The following is an 18,403-nucleotide window of genomic DNA, read 5'->3' as shown; positions in this document are numbered from 1 at the left end:
CCCCAGCAACTTCCAAACACACACATGTAAGGCGACATATATAGCAAGGATAGTCACTGTGGCATTATTTGTATTCATAGTGAAAGAGAAACAACCAACTTCCATAAACAGGACAGTGGATGAATAAACTTGTATTTTCAGACACTGAAAATACCCGAGTTAAAATAGAATATCTAGATCTAGAAACAGATAAATCTCAAAAGAAAAATTTGAGTGAAAAAGTTGGTAATACATTTAAACATTCTGAGCACATGTAAAACAAAAATTTATGTGGCTTCAACTTCTGGGATGAAAAAAAAAGAAATGTTTTAAACATCCATGGGATTGATGCACACCATCTCCAGGACAGTGATTACCTCTACAGAATGTCAAAAATTCCCAAAGAGGTGCAGAAAGGGGGGATTTTAGTCAGGTGAACAGTTTGCAAAGCATGGAGACACAGCCTCTGGTGGAAAACCAAAAGTACCTTCCACCAAGACAAGGGGGAGGCCATCTTTCATAGAGAAATTTTTTGCCCAGTTTCCCACATTTGGGCTATTTTATACAAATGAGGTTTTCAAAATGCACATTTCTGATTGGTCTGAATTGTGCAGTTCTGATTGTTTGGTATCACGTGCTCTGATTGGTTGGTAAAAAAGGCAAATGAGGATGTAATGGTGCAATTCTGATTGGATGTGCCAGGTCTCAGCCCATTGATCACAAGAGGAGACCAGGAACTTCCTTACAATGGTTGACTCAAACAGAGGGAGCAGTATAGGAGTAGTTTATGGCTTTTCCCAAAATGCAAAGTGCATGGGATACTTGTCAGCAATAGCTGCTAGGCTCTGGTTACAAATTTGGGCCCTTTTCGTTACAGTAAATCCCTTTAGAGACATGTCTCCTCAGGATTCACAAGAGAAAGAAGGAAGAAAGGAGCGTGGAGAGCCTTAGCTATTAACTGGTATCTTTTATTTATTTTCAGAGAGAATGAAAGCAAACATGTTAAATAGAAGTGGCTATACTATCGCTTTCTATATTTTTGCCTATGTCCAAAATCTTTCATAATTTAACTTTTTCAATATTTGCTTTTAGAGGAGTGGCATTGTGCCTGGCCCCATATCAGAGCAGCAAGGTGGCCTTGGTAAGATGAGTGGGATTAAAATGTTCCCAACAATTCTGAGAGAGAGTGGAGTTCCCTGGAGGTTATAGTTTCATGAGAAGAGCTAAAGAATAATAAGACCATCAGCCCACCCAGGCAGGACTCTCACACAACTTGACCAACCCAATCCTAATCATGCTTGTTTCTTCAGGATGAGATCCTCCTAGCAGCTCAGCCACCAGTGTTTTGTAATGGAATAAAGTTCTTCCCAGTTACGACTGATCCCAGTGAATGAATGAATGACTTAGGACCGAGAGAGGTGGCAAAGTCCCAGCCAGTCCTTCTCACCTCTGAAATGCCAGTGGACTGAAAGGGTTTGGTTTAATCTGATTGTTAATAACATATTGTGTGAGACTAAAAATAAAACCAACCTCAATGTGGTTTCCCAAATTCAAGAGAGAAGAAAGAGAAAGAGAGAAAGGGAGAGACAGAAACTGTATGTTAGTCTATTTGCTTGTTTTTTAATCCAGGTATTAGCATTTGTAATAAAAAAATTATGGGATTTAATTAGAACCTGGATTAATCAATATCCCTTTTTAAATAGTACAAGCTAATGAGTGTTCAGGGATTTAAAACAAGATTTGACAGAGAAAAAGAACTAAAAATTACTCTGTGAATGTTACATGTCTTGCATAAAAGCAATTTAAAAAGTGGTATAACAGTAGGTAATAAATTATAGGTCTTCTTACTATGTAAATTTTATAATGATAGTTAATTACTTTATAGTAACAAAAATTTTAAGGAAAAGGATAGCTTTGTATTTTGAAACCAATTCATTCTACTGATTAAGAGGATTACATCTTTTCTGGTACCCAGAAGAAAATCTTACAATTGGCTAAGAAATCAGTTTTAATTTAATAACAATCCACGTCCCTAAAAAGTAAAATAATTATATTCTATATTCTCCCCATGAACATATTTAGAGGTTGAGACCACTATTTAAATGGGGCCTCTCATCAGTATCAATACTGGCAATTGGAAGGGACATATTAATAATTTTGTGAGGTACAAGTTTAGAAAGCACTATCTGTCTTTTGTGGGGTTTATGGCGACAATTTTCATGCAGTTAGACTCCTATATAAACCTCCCAAGACAGTCACTGAGCCAGGCAGCTACTAGCCTGAAAATCAACAGCTCGTGTTCTTCATGGGAGCAGGGCCACACAGAGGGAGAACTATTTATACCAGGACTAAGCACTATTATAACAGGAAGGAATTGCCACTCCTTCTGTTTAAGGTGTAAGAAGAAGCTTAAACAAGCCATTCTCATACTATAACCTTATATTTATAGCCACCAAAAAAGCCCCGTCATTGAAATCCAACTTTGTAATTCTCCATTCAGAATGACATTGTAGGCAAAACATCATGTTTAACTCTGTCATTTGACATTTTTCATAGGAAGTGAATTTTATTTCATTTCCAGCCACACCGTCTTATTACTGTGCTATTCACATCGGCCAGAGGGATCTTAAAATAAAACTGGCTAGTTGCCCAGGTACCTCAGTGTACAAAACACAGCAGGCTAGAAGTAGAATGGGGATTTAGAACTTGAGAATTATAAATCTGAGAGGAAATTTACGTAGTCAATCCCTCCCACACCACCCTTTTGTTTCCTAAATGTTATATTCTAAACACCAAGGCTTTGGCTGCCCTGTCTGAATTGGACTGTTGCACTTTCCCAAAGCTTTAACCACAGGACAGGGAAGTACTGACATGGCCCAGGGAAGCTCCTGTACTCCACTGAGTAGTAGTACAGCCCAATTTCCCCTGGAGAGTCAGGATGGACCAGCCCAGCCAATACAGTACCTCTTTCCTTCCCTTTAAAAAAATAATTTTATTTAGTGTAGTTGGTATACAATCTTATATTGGTTTATATTAGTTTCAGGGGTACAATATAGTGATTCAACATTTTTATACCTCACAATGTGATCATCCCCACTAATTCTAGGAATCATTTCTCACCGTGTAAACATATCACACACAATATTATCCCATATAATAAAAAGCTAATATGCTAATTAGACCGAACAGCAGAACAACTGTCCGGACTACCTCCCGGACAAAGCCAGAGCTGCAAGGACCAAGCCCCTTGCACAAATTTTGTGCATCAGGCCTCTAGTTGACTATATTCCCCTTCACTTTTTCACTCATCTTCCCACCCTTTCTGGTAACTATCCCTTAGGTTTCTGGGTCTATGAGTCTGTTTTTGTTTTCTTTTGTTTGTTTGTTTGTTTTAGATTCCACACATAAATGAAACGACATGGTATTTTTCTTCTTTGCCTGATTTATTTCACTCAGCTTAATAGCCTCTAGACTAAGCATGTCAAACCCGCAGCCCGCAGGCCGCATACCTCATTTGTTTGGCCCATGTTAGCCTTTGATTTTGGCATTCTTTTTTATTGCTGTATAAAATTTCTGTGTGTGTGTATGTGTGTGTGTATATATATGTATGTGTGTGTGTATTACATCTTTTTTATTTATTCATCTATTTCTGGACACTTAAGTTGCTCCCATGTGTTGGCTATTGTAAATAATGCTGCAGTGAACATAGGGCTGCAAATATCTTCAAATCAGTGTTTTCAGTTTCTTTGGGTAAATACCCAGAAGTGGAATTGCTGGTCATGTTACGAACTAACTATTTTTAGTTTTTTGGAGGAATCTCAAAAATCTTAGTTTTTTTTCTCCATATCCTTGCCAACACATGTTATTCGTTGATTTTTGAATTATAGCCATTATGACTGATGTGCGGTGGTAACTCATTGTGGTTTTGATCTGCATTTCTCTGATGATTAGTAATGTTGAGCATCTTTTCATAAGCCAGTTGGTCATCCCTGTATTTTCTTTGGAAAAATGTCTTTTCATGTCCTCTGCCCATTTTTCAATTGGATTGTTTATTTTTTTATTGAGTTGTAGGAGTTTCTTATATATATTTTGGATATCCAAAGCTATAATATTAAGGCAGTATGGTACCAGCCCAAAAACAGACACATAAATAAATGGAACAGACTACAAAGCCCAGAAATAAACCTTTGCTTATATGGTCAACTAATCTAAGACAAAGGAGGTAAAAATATACACTAGATTAATAAGTCTCTTTAACAACTGGTGTTGGGAAAACTGGACAGATCCACCTCTCCCCACCAAAAAAAAAAAAAATGAAACAAGACCACTCTCTTACACCATACACAAAAATAAACTCAAAATGGGGTTAAAATTTAAATGTAAGGCCTGAAACCATAAAACTCCTCTAAGAAAACATAGGCAGTAAACTAACATCAGCCTGAGTAATACCTTTTAGATATGTCCCCTCAAGCCAGGAAACAAAAGCAGCAATAAACAAAGGAGACTTCATCTAGCTTCTGTACACTGAAGGAAAGCTTTAACACAACAAAAAGACAACCCACTGAATAGGAGGACATATTCACAAGTGATATATTCTATAACAGGTTGATATCTTTCCTTCCATTTTAATTCAGAGGTGCGAGTCTTGCCCAAGATTAGAAAACTGTTAGTAAGAAAGGCAGGATTAGAATTCAGGGCTCTTGCCTCTCAATAAATAGTAATAAATATTTACTGATACCATCAACTTGCATTTTCTAAACAAGCTCCATGGATCATCTCATTTAATCCTCACAGTAATACTTTTAGGGAACATGCTAGCATTACCCCATTTTACAGAAGAAAAACAATCAAACAGATGTAGGAGCTCAAGTTACAAGATCACATGGCTGGACAGTGACAGAACCAGGATTTGAATGGTGGTACTTAGAGGCCGATCTCCAATCTTATCCACCAGGTCATACTTTCTTCTGTTCCACATCCCCCGTCTAATGACATTTCTACTACACAGATGACAGCAACTAAACATGAGATCTCTGAGGATTGGGGCCTTATCCCCCTCATCTCCTGCCCCAGCACCCACCAGAATGATTGATGCAAATCAGCACTTGTTGATAAGATTTGATAAATTAGATTGAACTTCTCTCCGTAACAAAATTAGGCAACTCCAGATGTACTGTTCCTAAAATCAATATAGAATTACATAACTCAGAGATAGTTTCAAATGAAGGCTGATTGAAAACTTTCTGGCTTGAAGCCATAATCCTAATATATAAAAAGCCAGGGGCCATCACAACCAAAACCACCAGACAGATGACCAAACACAGGCTACCTAGGGCAACAATGCCTCCAGGGGGGTTAGTGAATGATGACCAAATGACTGAACAGCAGGCTGCGTGGGGCAACCAGGCCGGCAGGGGGGGTAGTAAAGGATGACCAGGCTAGCAGAGGGGGCAGTTGGGGGTGACCAGGCCAGTGGGGGAGGGGCAGTTGGGGGCGACCAGGCCAGCAGGCGGTGGTGGTTAGGGGAGATCAGGCCAACAGAAAGAGGCAGTTAGGGGTGATCAGGCAGGGAGGCAGGTGAGCTGTTAGGAGCCAGCAGTCCGGATTGTGAGAGGAATGTCCGGCTGCTGGTTTAGGCCCGATCCCTTGTGATGGGAGTGAGGGACAGCCTGTAGCCTATATTTCAATAAGTATAATGAGGGGTCCCAGACTGGAGAGGGTGCGGGCTGGGATGAGGGGACCCCCCTCCGGTGTATGAATTTCATGCACCAGGCCTCTAGTATTTTAAATAAGAGAAAGGTTGGCTTGCGGGTTTGTCTGGATTTATTGCTTTAGCAATTCCAAAGTGCCTGGACTGTGATAGAGTTTACATATATTATTTTATATAATTGCTCACAACAACCCTGTAAGACAGTCCCAGTTGGCACATGAGAAAACTAAAGCTTGAAGAGTTGGAGTTTCTTTGAGATCACACAGCCAGTAAGTGGTAGAGGTGTCTCTAAGTGTGCACTTTATATTTATAACCATAGCATGTGTTAATCTAGCCATTTGACCTTTTTTAGCCCCCCAAAAAATATCTCTTTAGCAGTTTGTTAACATAAAGATTCATGTTGAAGACTCCCAGACCCTAAATCCAGCTGCTCAGAATGAGCCTTGGGGCCCAGCAGCTGGAAGGGGGGTGGCACAAAGGCAGTGCCACTTCAGAAAGGAGGCCAGGCCAAGCTCCTCTAGAGGGCAAGGTTCTGCCCTTTCCTCTGAGACACAGGCATAAGGATCTGAGCAATGCACAGGTAGCAAACACTTATATTCCTTATAACCCAGCCCTCCCCAGCCACACTTTCTCCTTTACTGGATCCAGCTCAGCCTCTCTGACTCTACTAATGGGATACCTACATCTCCCCGTCCTCCCCCTGTGGACTAAGCTCAGCTGAGCAGTAGAACAGCCCATTATTATGTGGGAAAGTGGGCTCCACGTTCCAAAGGATGAACTTACCAGTGAACCCTCATAACACATCCCCTTAGAAAGTCCTGGACAGCCTATACTCAGGAAAGGGACCAACCAGATCATCCCCCCAAAAGCAAGGAGTTCGTACAGAAATACCGTGAACAGACTTGTGCTCTGTAACCCACCCAGAACCACGAGCAAGATCAGGCAGTGTGCCCACAGGAAGCCTGGCCCAACTCTCTGACTGGTTAGGACTGAGAGATGGGTGAAAAAAAAAGAATTTCTTAAGGGACTAGAAAGGCCCCAAGAACACTCTTTCTTAAAAGAAGCTCCCATTTATTAATTTATTCCTCTGGGTGCTTCCAGGGTCTTTTTTTGTTTTTCCCCTTAGTACCTTAGTGGTTTTGATTTTACTTTTGTTACAAAGGCTGTGATGGGAGTGAGGGAGAGCCCTGTAGGCTCTATTTCAGTAAGTATAATGTCAATCTGGATATAATTTTCCTGACAATTCAAAGAATTGGCTTCCTTTGGTGTGTCTGTATCTGTCTGAGAAGGGGCAAATCCAATACCTACTTCCTTTAGGTTTTCTGAGGAACACCCTGTGTCTAGATTCTGCTATTAAAAGGACACAGGCAGAAAACAGGCTTATATGCTAATTCACCATTCACTGTGCCCATGTTGAAAAAGAGGATCAATGCCTCCCTCGAAGAATAACCCTCATATGTCAAACGTCTGTGTCACCATCCAGGGCACAGGATCCTTAAGTGATTTGCTGAAGCATGTATTAGAATAAGAGCTATGACAATTAAAGCCCACTATTACAGAGCTCTGCACAATTATCCGATGTAATCCTCCCATCGACCCTGCAAAGTAGGCATGGCATGATTTACAGAAGAAGACCTGAAATCCAGAGCTGCTAAGACCCTCTGTGCAAGGTCACACAGAGGAGAAATTGAAGCAAGGTTTGAGAGAATGCAAATATCATGGACTTCCCACCTTTCCCTATTGGTCCCAATAGCTAGGCTGCAGGCCATCCTGAGCCCTGTAGGAAATCAGTGACCTAGACAGGAAATGGACTGTGATAGCAACTATTTGTGAATATCACGTCCTTGGTATGTTATTACCTAAATTCTGAAGCCACAAAAGCCATAGAATGACATGTCTAATGACGCCTCTATTTTACAAATGAAAGAAACTGCTGAAGGAAATCGAGACACAGGAAGAAGAACTGTCTTTTAATTTGAGCATCATTTGTAGTGCACCTACCAGGGGCAGAACTTTTCGCCAGTTGGCACAGGTTAGGCACATATTTGGTAGGGGAGATAAAACAAATACTCCAGTTATTAAAATAATAGGCAGACGAGTTATGTGGTACCATCTTCTAGGAATCTCTTCCAAGCAAACATCAATAATGTGGTTAAAGATTTATGTGCAAGCAAATTTACTTATAATAGTTAAAATTTAATAGAAACCTAAAAGTCTAACAAAACCAGCAATAGATGAATGATTACAACTATGTAATGGAACATTGAACAACCATTCAAATTGTATTTTAAAAGACTATTTCAATGATCTGAAAAGTGTCCATAGCATAATAAGTAGAAACAGCACAATGCAATATTGCATGTGCAGCTTGAACATAGTTTTGGACCATTTTGCACCAACATGTTAGTAAAAGTGGCTAATTTTAGGCAGTACGATAGAGGTAATTATTATTTGTTCTTTTCACTCCCTGGGCTTTCCAAACTGTCTACAATGAGGGTTATGAAAGTATAACTTTCCTAATTAGCTAAAGAAACAAAATATTTTTCAAAGCACTTGACAGCCCCTTCAGAGATTACTTTCACAGGAGCCATGTGAAAGTAACAGAATATATGACTGGAAAGGTAGACAAGTAAACTGCTAAGAGCGTGAACTTCATTTGTTTTGCATCAGGGAACTGCTGGCGGTTCCTGAACAGAAAGGTGATGCTCAGGGCTGGGTTTTCCGAGCAGCATCCACCATGGGGTCAAGCAGAGGCTGTGGTCAGGGCAGCTGCGACCCATGAAGGCTGAAGTGGGTGAATGCTGTGGGAGAGGAGGGGAGCCGTGCTGGAGAGGTTGCCCAGGCCCAGCGCTGGCCTTTTGTGGAGTTGGAGTAAAAGCCTTCATTCGGGGGAAGGAAATGCTGACCATCAATTAAGGTGAGGTTTCGACATAGCCCCCTTGGACTTCATTCTGAATAAATGAAACACAGACATAGAGGGAAAATGTTGAATTAATAAACCTTGACAAAATCTATTTCTCCTTAGCTTAAAAAGCCAGGAGCTGCCATCTGACTCACGGTTAATTTCATTCTGGCCATGCTGAATTACATTACTGACGTCACAGCAGTGCAGGGCAAGATGTAATAGAATCAATACTCTAATCACTCCTGGCTGTACCCGGCACAGTCCCCAGACAGAGGAGAGCTGGGAAACTCCTCAACATTCTTCATTTAGCCTCTTCTTGTGCTCGCCTTTTTATAATTCAGTTCTGAAATGTGCAGTTTTCCCCAATGACTATCAGAGTCATACTGAGGAGAGGTTAAATACTGGAGAGAAACGAAGTGACTGGAAGTGTGTGCCCTTGAACATTCACAGTGCCATCTGTAGGAAGTGGAATTCATGGTGATGGATGTTGCTTCTTTTTTATTTAGCCAGATTTCTCAAGATTTAATATTAATGTACATTAATTTTAGAAAGAAAAAGAATAATTTTAAAATATCAAATCATGCAAAACACATTTGAACAATAGCTTGGGCATCAGAGCTGCCACAGGAGGATTGGTATCCGGGTTGACTCCCAGTGACAATGTTTGCAAACAAGTCACTTAAAGACAGCAGTTGCCACTGCAGACAAATATATTCTCTCGACTGTTCTCTCTTCAGACACCCCCGCACTGTAGCTTCTTTTAGGTCCCCAGCCATTGCGCTTTGCAGGGAGGTGGAACCTGGGGATGCCTCGTCTCTCTATAGCCTCTGCTTATCTTCCATCGGACGTTTCCACTGAATATTTCACGTGGGGCACTTGGGGTTTAACTGCCTCTTTCCTTATGGAACAAAAAGGTTTTGCCCCATTAGAGAATTTTTTAGTATTTGTAAGATTTTTCTGCTGCTGCTAATGATAACGATGATGATAATGATGTGATGATGATGATGATGATGATGATGATGATGATGAGTTTTAAACTGGGAGCATCTTTCCCTACTCCCTAGAACTACGCGGGCAGACAGACCTTGTCTTTCTTCTCAAATATAGGCATGTGTATTATATAAATAAATGGCAGTAAATCTTTATGAGCTGCAAGACTAATCAGTGTCTCCAGAGAACTGGAGAATTCCCTCAGGAAGAACTTACAGCACTGCGTTCTCTCCACCAAAATTCACTGGCCGTCAACAGTGGCCAGGCAGTGTGCTTAGCAGGGAGATGGACCCTGGGGATGCCAAGGTAAACAAGGCAGGGCACTTAGGGCCACTGGCAGAAAGAGAATCCAGCTCTGACATTTCAGAGGTCTCCTGAAGACACGCTGGGAGCTCAAGGCAGGGCACCACCAGCTGGAGAAGAGACCCACAAGGCTGCCAGACCACAAGGCTGACGGAGCTGGTTCTGAGGGATGAATGCGATTTCCAAAGGGCCATTGGTGTGCCTGATGGAGGGGCAGTAAATAGCGGCAAGGCCTGTTCCATAGGCCAGGTGACGTGCAGGACAAGCTGGAGGGTGTGGAGCTGATGGGCCATGTTGAAAAGTTTGAACTTCAGCTCACAGGGCATCAAGAGCCATTGAAAGTGTTCAAGGGAGGAATAGCCTGGAAAAGAAACGTGTTTTAGTTATGTGGGAGATGGGCTAGGGGAGTCAGAGAAAGGAATAGGTTGAAGGGTACAGAAGGAAAATTTAGAGAATTAATGTACATTAATTTTATATAAACAACTCATAATATCTAGAATAATATAAACAACTCATAAATATCTAGAACACCCCTCAGGAGCATTGCTTCCTGGTGTTCTAGATATTTATGAGTTGTTTATATTGGGAAGCACACTGGCATTCAGTCGATGGGGGCTAATAATGCTAGATTTGCTCCAATGAGCAGTAAAGCATAGAGGAAGAGTCGGGAGTCCAGAAATAAACCCTTACATTTATGGGCAATAGATTTTGACAAAGGTGCCAAGATAATTACATGGAGAAAGGATAGTCTTTTCAACAAGTGGTATGGAGGCAACTGGATATCCATATGCAAAAGAATGAAGTTGGGCTTATCTTATAGCATATATAAAAATTAACTCAGAATGGATCAAATACCTCAGTGTAAGAGTTATAACTATAAAACTCTTAGAAGAAAACATAAGCATAAATCTTTGTAACCTTGGATTAAGCAACAATTTCTTACAGACGACACCAAAAGCATAAGCAACAAAAGAAAAATGAATAAATTAGACTACATTAAATCTAAACACTTTCGCATTACAATGATACCAGCAAGAAAGTGAAAAGACAGCCCATAGAATGAGAGGAAATATTTTCAAATCTTATATCTGATAAGGCTCTAGTATCCAGGATATATATTTTAAAAACTCTTACAACCAACAATAAAAAGACAACCTAATCTTTAAAATGGGCAAAGGAAATATACAAATGACCAATAAGCTCATGAAAAGATGCTCATTAATTATTAGGGAAATGCAAATCAAAACCACAATGAGGTGCCACTTCACACTCACTAGGATGGTTATAGTGAAAGAGATAAACTGAGGTTGCTAGTTGCCCCATCCAGGTGACCTCAGCCGTGACTACATTTTGGGATCACCTGGGATCCCTTTGACATCACTGATGTCAGGTTCTCACCTCAGATCAATTAAATACAAATTTCTTAATACTGAAATTGGCGTTGTCATTTTTAGAAGTTCCTCCGTTGACTCAATTGGTTCTAAAGGACTGAGAACCCCTGGGAGTCTAACTTCAAAGACCATGGAGATCTATGCCTTGTCCACCAGCGTGTGGTACTATTCATGGTCCTATAGCCCTTGCCACCAATACTAGTTCAAGGCCAGACTTCAGGGAGAAAAAAAATTGGACACGTGAATGCTAATCCATACATATCATCTTCTAGAGCCAGCTGTCCATCAGTGTGAGGGGCCTCCCCTCTGATTGCACACCAGGGAACTGCATTGTTTGACAGTAGGATTGCTCCAGAAGGTAGCTTAGGAGTATAAAGAATTTCTGTTTAAAAGTACAAATGCTAGAAATCATATTTTGAGAAATTATTAAATGCCTGCTCCTTACGCCTCTCTTCTCTGTTCATACCACCCTGTGAACTAATTGCTTCCAAATGAGTCAGTGGAAATAAGAACACTAATTTACATCAATGTTCTGGATTTTTAAGTACTTGGATCTTACATACCTCATGTAAGATCCAAGACGTCCAGAGTATGTCACAGGGGAATTAGGATCACCAAGGAGACCCAACCACAAATGTCCTTTCTCCCCATTTTTTCAGCGTCTTAAAAGAGTCCTCTTCCCAAGCTGCTTGCCAGCAGACTCCTGCTTTCCAGGTCACTGGAAATAATGGCACACTTCTCTCCACAAGGAAACATTAGATTCTGCCTCCTTTTGTCTGGGAGCTGGTGAGTCTTCATCTCCAGATAAGACAGCGATAGTATTTGGTGATCAGATGGGCAGGCTGCTACCTGACAAAGTAACAGCATTTCTTCTCTTCTGATGCCAAAAAGGATTGCCTGGGTGCTTTCAGCCGGGTGCACCTGTTTTTAAATTTAGTTTTCTGTTGTTGTTGTTGAACAGAGGTCTGTTTTCTCTCTTCATGTCTGATGATTAAAGTGAGATTTCCTACTCAGAACAGTTCTAAGTCACTAAAGGAAGGTAGAAGAAAGGCTAATCAATTAAAATTGAATAGTTGTTGAGAGCTTACTGGGCACAAGACACTGTGCTTGGCTCACCCGGGGTTAATATAAGGTTGGTTTATCCACAACCATGCATAAGAAACAGTGACAGTCTCCCGAACCATAAATGATTATACATTTTTTCTTTAATAATAATATTAGCTAATGTGAACCTAATTAAAAGAAGTTTGGGGTGGGGATTTAGGGGAAGCTGTGGAAATTTCAGGTAAAATAGTAAAATGTGAAGTAGATAAAACTTTCATGCTTTTAACCAAAGGCTGTTTTTTTAATGCAGCATACATTTTGTTCCCAAGGATGGAAGAATTGTGGTAGATTGGAGGGAAGAATAAGCGAGAGAGACAACAAAAGAACAGTTTGTGATAAGCTCTTAAGAATGTTAAGAATGAGTACACCACCTACTACCAAGTTACACTGTTCCACTTTGGTCAGTTAAGCTCTGCTGGGCCATGCCACATCCCCCACACATGTAGCATGACGTTTTGCCACTAAATGCTGTTCTACTGTTACTGCATTAATAATAGAGGAAGGGAAAAAGACTTCGATAGGGTGGAGGAAGGAAGATATGCTTTCTGATCCTGTTTGGAAAGAGATGAAGAGTCAGGAGAATAGATGGGCTGTAGGGAAGGGGGCTGGGATAGGTGCAGCTCTGATGACCAAGCATATGGTTTTAGAACCTGACATCCTAGCATGTCCACATTCTAGTTTTAGAGCCTTGGCTATATCCCCCAGTGTCCTGTCCTGTAAAGGATACCACCACCATTATAAAGTTATTTTGGAAGTTACTATGCACAGACTTGACAGCTGTGTTGTCTGGTACTAGTATAATAGCCACTAGCCACACAAGGCTATCTAAATTCAAATTAATTAAAATTAAATAAAATTTAAAATTCGGTTGCACTAGCCACATTTCAATGCTTGATAGCCATATGTGGCTATGGCTATCATACTGGATAGCACAAGAACATTTCATCATCACAGATAACTCTGCAGTACTGGGCTGCCCTAAATGGTCCACCACTCTGGAGCTGCACTGCCTGGGTTCAAATCTCAGCTCTGCCACTTAGTAGCTGTGTCACTTTGAATAAATGCTTTGACTAATCTGTGCCCTATATTCCTCATCTTTAATTTGGAAGTGGTTAAAAGTAATATTTTCCTCACAGAGTTGTTGTAAAAAGAACATATACTAATCATGTAAAATTATGTCTGGTACTTAGAAAGCATCCTGTAAGTGATGCAACTTTACAGTAAAGGTTATCCAAGATAAGATATGGGCAGTATCTGGCACATAGAAGAGCATGAGTCAATATTTCTACCTCAGATGTGCAGACATAGAAGACAGAGGAAAACACTCTTTTTTATGCAGTACTAGAGGCCTGGTGCACTAAATTTGTACATGGGTAGGGTCCCTAGGCCTGGTTGGTGATCAGGGCTGATCAGGGCCTTCCTTCCTCCCCTCTCCTGGCCCCAGCTGGGGCCTTCCTTCATTCTACACCACTCCCTGGTGGTCAGCACACATCATAGCAAGGGATCAAACTCCCAGTCAGTAGAACTCTGGAGGGGAAATTTTGCATATTAGCTTTTTATTATATAGGATGATTTGCATTTTAGACATCTAACATCTCAGCTTTTTGCCTCTGTAATAAAATATTCCCTCTTAGTCTATTTTACCCTTTATCTACTTACAACAGAATGAAACCAAGAGTTCAAACTAATGGGGCACTGTTTCAGTCCTACGATGTGCCTCAAGGAGAGTTCACTTCTTTTTATTCAGGGATTTCTCACTAACCAAATGGAACGTGGGTCCTGGCCAGACTCAGACCAAAAGCAGGAAGGACTTAATTCTGTCAGCACTTACCTATGACAGATGGACTCGACTAAGCACCCTCAAGCCTAGACTCTGAACACAGAGGGTTATTTGCTGGGATAGCCTTCAGTTGTCAAAATATGATACGGATTTGGCCCATCCTCCTTCCCATCCCACTTGGTTCTAGAGAGATAGTGCACATTAAGGACAGAGGTCCATGAGCTCATGGATCTCACTGATGCAGAACATAATAAAGTGAGCTCTCTTTGGGCTAATTCTAAACATTGGGCATCATGACCATCTCTTCCAGAGGAGAGATAAAAAAAAAAAATAGGTGAGATTTGGGCTGATGTCTTCTGAGGGAAAGGAGGAGGTCAATGACAGCAGTGTCAGACAGGCCACTCCAAGCATGGGTCAAAGTATAAAGATAACCAAACAGTCCAAATGAACCTGAAAGTTTATAAACCATTTGACCCTTTGCCTTAAGGCATATTTATATTCTTCAAGTTGATTCCCCTTTTTTTCATGTTGAGCTAAATAGCATTTAATTTCTTTTTCCCCCTTTAGACCACTATTAAGCAAAGCCATCCTAGGCATCAACATAATGGTTTCTTGATGTTGACTTATGCTGTCTAACACATGGTCACATGTAAATATCATTGTGATTCCACTTAATAGTAGACAGCATATTAAGAACTAAAACTGTACCAGCAGTAAGAATCTTATGGAGGATGTGTTATTCCTTTTAAAATTCCGTAATGCTGAAAAAGAAAAAGAAAATCACAATGGCTTATTCCTAAAAGAATGATAGGAGAGTTCCATGTAACTTGCATATGGCCATGCACACAAACCATGGCCCTCACTGCTATCAAAGGAAATGAGAGTGAGGAGGACTTGGGCGACTGTGTTAAATGCCTCTGACAGGTCAAGAGAGAGAGAAAAGGGCGTTAGCACTTCATTGCATTCATTGAATTTAGCAACAAGGAAACCATTGATGATCTCAGCAAAAGAAGGCACATGCTCATTATTCTGGGATCTTTTGTTTTGTTTTGTTTTGAAAATTTTTTCCCCCTGATTTTAAAGGAATACATGCGACCACAAAAAAAAGATGAAAATAGAAATCATTCCTAATGCCACCATACCTAGATCCATACTTTTAATATTTTAGCACATGAATGAAATTGGATCATACTTCATGCACACTTCTATATTCTTTATTGTTGTAGTAGCTTTAATTGATTATATACTGAGTAGTTTTTATGTACATGAATACTATTTTAGAACAATATTTTAATGTTTGCATACTATTTTATTCCTTGAATGCCTTATAATTTATTTAACTCTGTTCCTATTTTTGAACACATAGGCTGTTTCCAATTTTTACCACTATGCATAAAACTGCAGAGGATGCCCTTGAGAAAAAACTTTTTGCACCTCATTATTTCCACATGATAGATTTACTTTTCAAAAACATGTATGTCAGTTCACACTCCCACCACCATCAGTGTATGCGTTATTACTTCTTTGGCCCCCTCCTCAGCAACGAGTATTTTTATTTATTTTGACCTTTGGCCATATTAATAAGAGAAAATGTCTCCTTTCATTTGGTATTTCTTTGAATACTTGTGATAATGGACGTATTGTTCCATTCTGTTAACTATTTGTATTTGCATTAACAGTTGCACTTTACTGTGCTCTGTGAGGAATACTTTTGAACTTAAGAAATTGCAATCTGGGAAATTTTTAACTCAGCCACTTGGAAGCAAGCACTTCTCAGTTGAATAGCTTATAGGTTGAAAAGTCCTTTACAAGTCCCCAGGTAAAATCTGGCATTCCTCTGTGACTTAGGGTTGTTGGCATTGAAATATGCTCTCCTCGCTTTCAGATTTCCTGATGATAGTCGAAGAAACCTGCCTCTAGAGAGGAATTCTCTGGGCTGTGAATTCAGAGTGTACCCCTGGGGCCTGCAGCTCCCAGACCCTGTGTAGTTGCCATCCTCAAAGTAGACTCTGATGCTAGAAATGAAGAGGGCAAAGCAGAGCTCCATTTTTCAAAAACGTATTACATTCTTAGGCTGTCAGAGTCTGTGATATAGGAGATTTTTATTACTCTAATTGGGTAAAAGACTATTTGAGGTCTCCAAGGAGCTACATGGAATGTCTACATCAAAAAGTACTATGTGGGATGTCTACATTAAAAATTACAACTCTAACCTTAACTAAATTTTAATAATTTCATATTAAAGATTTCAATACTATAATATTATGGTATTATAATTTTTAATTGTTTTCCTTGACTTAATGAATATAAAAGGATAAAAATATATAGAGATGATTTATTTATAGTCAGAGAAACTGTTTAATTTTCCAAAAGGATATATAAAAGCATTCAATGAAAATAGTTTTCTCACTTGTAAAATCTGAGATTTGAATCAAATTATTTCTAAGGTTCTGTCTTCTTTGATTTTATACACAAAGAGTAATTAACAAAGAAAGTCATTTTATATTGCAATATATGTCTCAAGATAGCAGGGATTATTACAAACTCTGATTGTAAAAGGTATCTTTTATAAAGAAATATTTTATGCCTATTACTCTGTTTTAGTACTATGGAGAAATTGTTTTTTCTACAAATGTTTGTTGATTACCTACAGTGTACCAGCCCTTGCTGTGATCACTGGGGAGTCAGCAAAAAATGACACAGACAAAATCCACACCTTCAAGGAGTTTACAGTCTAGAGGGAGGATACAGACAATGAAAATACAAATTAATATCAAATGCTGTTCAATTATTCAAAATATAAAAGATGATAGATGATAGGTAGATGATAAATAGTCAGATATAGATAGATAGGTAGGTAAATAGATGATAGATAATAGATGATAGATAGATAGATGGGTAGATAGATAGATAGATAGATAGATGATAGGACATGAGGGAAGGAGAATGAAAAACAAGAGCTACTTCTAGCTCAGCTTGTACAGGAAGGTCTCCCTCCACAGAGGTGACATTTCTGCTGAGATCAGAATCAATCATGAGAAGGAGAGAGCCAAGACCTGGGGCAAGAGATTCCAGGTAGAGGAAACAAGTGCAAAATCCTTGAAATAAGGAAGAGCTCTCTATGTTTCAAGAACCAAAAGGAGGTCAGCGTGGCTTAACCAAGAGGAATGGTGGTGGGAGGTGAACTTGGAGATGAAGTAGACACCATAATGTATAGTGCCCTATAGGTTAGAGTAAGGAATCAGGATTTCATTTTCTTTGTGGTATAAAAGCATTTGGAGGGTTTTAATGAGATCCTAGCCTGTGCGAGTGAAACAGTCTGAGCAAGGCAATTCAATACTGAGTTGGGGGTTTCATAGAAAATCAGAGGAGAGGAGGCCCAAGTAGTTAACACACATGATATCATGCAGAGCCCTGCGATCTGGGACCTGGGGTCAGTGGGAGAAAAGAGTGGAAGGTGAGGTCAGGCTGTGAGTGCCTCCCTGACCCAGTGCTAGAGGAGAAACGTGGCACCTTTGTGCTAAATAACCAGATCTCTGGACAAGCTTCTCTCACTTCTCTCGCTGAATAGACATTCTCGCTGGTACACATTCTCTTGAAAGTGTTTTCACAACAATTTCTGCCAAATAAATAAACAGATGATATTCGCAATCCCTGGAGTGTTGACAAACAAGGAAGAAGAATGGGAAATATTTTTTAAGCAGAAATATTGTCCCAGACTAGGTAAAAATCAATCCTCCTAAGGTTGTTTTTAAATTATTTATTTCAAGCAAATAAATATAAAATGACTTCTGTTTTGTTCTGCTTGAAGCAGGTGAATTTTGGATTTATACTGGTTGTTAAAGAAAATCAATATTTATATCTTTACAGAATTAGGTGTGGAAATACAGGAACAAACACAACAGAGTCCCTAAGTTTATACCTCAGATGCATAGACATCTACTCATTCCAGAAAGAAAGAAACAAGCCTCAAAACAAAATGCAATTGCTTTGCCTAGTATATAGCATGGGCTCAATGAGATGAGTTATATTGTGGTAACAGCTATTCACATCCTCCTTTATAAGAAAAGAATACAGCCGAAACCGGTTTGGCTCAGTGGATAGAGCATTGGCCTGCGAACTGAAAGGTCCCAGGTTTGATTTCGGTCAAGGGCATGTACCTTGGTTGCGGGCATATCCCCGGGGAGGAGGCAGCTGATGGATGTCTCTCTCTCATCGATGTTTCTAGCTCTCTATCCCTC

General features: G+C 39.9%; 1 protein-coding gene across 4 annotated transcripts in view; it reads left to right on the top strand.

The window, feature by feature from the left end:
- SLC7A14 (solute carrier family 7 member 14) overlaps window positions 1–18,403 on the top strand; it is a 107,453-nt gene that overhangs the window by 18,565 nt on the left and 70,485 nt on the right. Inside the window, exon 1 of one of the 4 annotated variants that reach the window (XM_084874119.1) lies at window positions 8,535–8,606. The exons of the other annotated variants lie outside the window; for them this stretch is intronic. The gene's annotated coding sequence lies outside the window, so the exon portion shown is untranslated. Of the gene's footprint in view, window positions 1–8,534; window positions 8,607–18,403 lie in introns of those variants that run through there. 4 annotated transcript variants of the gene reach the window in all.

This window comes from Pipistrellus hanaki (assembly GCF_964339955.1).
Source record: "Pipistrellus hanaki genome assembly, chromosome: 2".
Classification (NCBI taxonomy): domain Eukaryota; kingdom Metazoa; phylum Chordata; class Mammalia; order Chiroptera; family Vespertilionidae; genus Pipistrellus; species Pipistrellus hanaki.
This window is presented reverse-complemented; position numbering and strand designations above follow the sequence as displayed.